The sequence below is a fragment of the Myotis davidii genome, unplaced genomic scaffold (assembly GCF_000327345.1).
Source record: "Myotis davidii unplaced genomic scaffold, ASM32734v1 scaffold3056, whole genome shotgun sequence".
In the NCBI taxonomy this organism is placed as follows: domain Eukaryota; kingdom Metazoa; phylum Chordata; class Mammalia; order Chiroptera; family Vespertilionidae; genus Myotis; species Myotis davidii.
In genome coordinates, this window is record NW_006287759.1 from 134471 (window position 1) to 138673 (window position 4203).

Genomic DNA, 4203 nt, shown 5'->3' on the forward strand with positions numbered 1-4203 from the left:
GACAAAAGTAAAGTTTGCGGGATAAACAGGTGATGTTGTCATATGAGTGTGTAGATGTGGGAGCAGAGAGGGGAGAAGGGAGACAAGTGCCCAGGTGGCCCCAGCGTTCACTATCCTGCTTTTAAATGTTCTTTTTCCGCCCTAACTGGTTTGGCTCAGTGGATAGAGCATCGGCCTGCAGACTCAAGGGTCCCAGGTTCGATTCTGGTCAAGGGCATGTACCTTGGTTGGGGGCACATCCCCAGTGGGGAGTCTGTAGCAGGCAGCTGATTGATGTTTCTCTCTCATCGATGTTTCTAACTCTCTATCACTCTCTCTTCCTCTCTGTAAAAAATCAATAAAATATATTTTTTTTAAAAATGTTCTTTTTCCAACAAAACTGAGCCCAGAAATCCACTCCTGCTCCTCTTGACCTCTGGCCTGCTCCAGTCAAGAACTCCTCCATCACTTGTACTAGGCAAGGCTTCTCGATTCCGACATGGAGAGGCATAAACGGCTTCTGACCCAGAGTCCAGAACTGCCACAGACGGAGATGCCGGAGCTCAACTGAGAGACAGTTCATGACTTGGAGGAAATGGTTTTTCCTGGCACAGGAAGAGCCAGTACATCCTGAGGAAGCCACTTGTGCAGAGCCAGAGCCCTGCCTGGCCCAGCGGGCGCGTCCATGAATTTATGGCATTTGAGGTGGAATGTGAGCCTGAGGCTTCCCTGATCAGACAGAATCTGACACAGGCTCCAGGGGAGGAGGGTCGCAAGGGAATGCATGGAGTCAAGTGTTCAAGGTCAACTCAGCAAACAGACGCCAAGGAAAGGAGCCAGTAGGCCACTCTGGCGCTGAAATGCTTCCTTCATTTAGGTACTGGCTGGCACACTTCGGTGGGAACCCTGCCATGTTGGGGGAGTGTGGGCACATGTTTAACCTGAGTGTGACTGGGGATTTTGATAAAGAAATGACATGTGAGAGCAAAAAAATATTTTAGAATATAATAGAAGTGATCCTGTTATTTGCAGATTTTTAATATTTTCTACAACTTTTGTGATATTTTTTTTAGTTTTTAATATATTTTATTGATTTTTTACAGAGAGGAAGGGAGAGAGATAGAGAGTTAGAAACATCGATCAGCTGCCTCCTGCACATCTCCTACTGGGGATGTGCCCACAACCCAGGTACATGCCCTTGACCGGAATCGAACCTGGGACCCTTCAGTCTGCAGGCCGACGCTCTATCCACTGAGCCAAACCGGTTTCAGCAACTTTTGTGATATTATACTGTTAGTACAGTTTTGGTAATATTATATTTAAAATCTTTTTTCTTGAAATACTAATGTTTATTGCATGTAAATGGCTAATTATTTTGTGTCTACAGTCGGTTAATAGATTTATTTTGTGTATTGTAAAATAATAAAAGAAAAGAAAAAAACTTATAAAAAATTAAATAAATAAAAAATAGTTAGTACCTCCCAGTTTTGTGGGTCAGCGTCCTGCCCAGGTGCTAGCCAGGGCTGATGCCTCTTCTTGTGGCTCAACTGGGAAGGAGCTGTTTCCAAGGTCATTCTGTTTCTCACAAACCGGGGGCCTCCGCTGTTCCCTGGCGGTTGGCCAGAGGTGCTCTCAGTCATCTTGTCCGACATGGCAGCTGTGTCATCATATGTGCAAGCCAAGAAGACAATTAAGAAAGTCTGCCAGCAGGGAGAAGCAGGAGCTTTTGTAACTTAATCATGGGTGTGACATGCCATCCCCTTTGCCATATTCTATTGGTTAGAAGCAAGTCAGGAAACCAGAGCCACACCGAAGGGAAGGAAACTATACAAGGGCGCCAGTTACAGGAGGCGAGGGTCATGGAGGCCTGCTTAGAAGCCTGCCTCCCGTAGCTACGGAAGTACCTGGAGGAAAATACCCCAAACTGCACTTCCCTCTGGTCTACACTGTTGTTGAGAACTATTTAAGGAGACAAACTTTTAAATGAATTAAAGAAGTAAAGTTGGGAAAATGCCAGTCCTTCTGAAACTTCTTAGGGCTAATTTCCTAATAGTCTATAAGCATTGGACTTCATCTCTAAGGAGTCTGGCTTTTAAAAATAGTTGTTAGTGAAAAATAGGCCACTCGCCTGTAATTAATCAAAACCGGAGTTTCCTCACCCCGACTCCCGCCCCAGCTCAGCAAGTGTAGTGTGTTGTCTTTGGGAGAGTCTAAGAGGGTTGCAGTTGCCTATTACCACATAACAAACCATCCCAAGGTTTACCCGTTTAAAAACATGTATTTTGCTCACAAATCTGCAGTTTGTGCATGTCGGCTCCACTCAGCATCAGCTGGGGTGGCTTGAAGACACGGAGCTGGACTCTTCTGAAGACTCCCTCGCTCACATGTCTATAACTGATGCTGGATCGCACCTGGAGTCGTGGCCAGGACACCCACAGCTGGCCCTTTTATGTGGTTGCTTGGACTTTCTCACAGCATGGTGTCTGGGTTCCAAGGGGAGCACACTGAGAGAGAAAGACAAGCAGAGTATATCACCATTTAGGATTTAACCTCAAAAATCACTTAGCATTGTCCTCATCATAGTCTTGGGTCAGCTGGATTCAAGAGGAAATACAGGTCCCCTATCTTGATGGAGGAGTCTCAAGGTCTTGGGTTAAGAAGGGTACGTGGGATGGAATTTATCTTTGGAAAACACAATCTGCCACAGAGAGCAAACTAGCCCCCTGCCATCCTGAACTTCCATGAGTGTCACTGATAACAGACACCATAGGCATGTGCAGTCGTGAAGAGGCAGCAGGTATAATCTTGGTCCGTGGAAGTACCATCCTTTCTGCCTCTCTCCCACTAGGGCAGGACTAGAGAATAGATATGGCCCAGGGTCCCTGGACGAGATTGTGGGCTTGGAATTCTCATTTGCCCTGTTATTGTAAAGCCTATAAAACACCCTGTGTTCCTTTTCTATTGCTGCAAAACAACTTAGCATCTTAAACAATGCCCATTTATACTTCACAGTGTTACAGGTCAGAGGTCCGAGCAGGTTTGGCTGGATTTGCTCAGGTTACTGCAAGGCTGAAATGAAGATGCTGGTAGCTGGGCCCTGGAGAAAAACGTGTAAATGCCCCAGAAATGATATCTATTAGAGGAAGCTTCTAACATCAGTTCTCTGCTGAGTGCTGCTAGGGAGGTTTTGGCCGCCAGAGGATGCAAGAACCACAATCCCTGTCCCGTGGGAGACTTGCCTGAGTTCCAGCTCCTTTCAACACAACCATTTACCTCCCTGTCACTCACTTTTCCACATCTCTACCCACCAAATCAAATGCAGGTGGGCATTGTGAAAATGAAATAATACCAGCAGCAGCAGCATGGCCTGATACTTGCTAGAAAAACAGAATCTCAGGCCCTAAACCCAGACCTGCTGAATAAAAATCTGTACCTGGTGCCCTAGCTGGTTTGGCCCAGGGGATAGAGCCTGCAGACTGAAAAGTCCCAGGTTCAATTCTGGTCAAGGGCATATGCCTGGGTTGTGGGCTCGATCCCCAGTAGGGTCGTGCAAAAGGCAGCTGATCAATGATTCTCTTTCCTCATTGATGTTTCTATCTCCCTCTCCTCCCTTCTTTTCTGAAATTAATCTATAATAATAAAAGCATAATATGCAAATTGACTGAACCACTGAACAGCAGAACAACCATCTGGACCACCTTCCGGATGACCATGCTATGACACACACACTGGCACCAGGACAGCCAAGGTGGGTGCAAAGTGATTGGTTGGGGCCTGGCCATTGCCCCATTATTGCCCTGAAGAGGGAGGCCCAGGTCGCCAGTCAGAGGGGCAATCGATCAATTGGGGGGGCTCCATGGTTGCCCCAAAGAGGGAGGTCCAGGCCACTGACTGGTGGGCTGCAGTGGGTGGGCAGGGCCTATCTCTTTGGGGCGATCGATCACGGGGCTCCTGGACTGTGAGAGGGCACAGGCTGGGCTGAGGCACTGCTATTTGATCTGGGCAGACCCCACCTGATGTTGGACCCGATGGGCTGAACTTCAAGAAAGAAGACACCTGAAGGATAGAGGAATGCAGCAATGTCAGGAGGGACTTTAAAAAATAGTTATCCTTTCCCATTTATATAAAGCTTTGTAATTTCCAATGCACTTTTATGTGCATTATTTCATTTTCACAATATCCACCTGCATTAGCTTAGATTGGTACAGATGTGAAAAGTGAGTG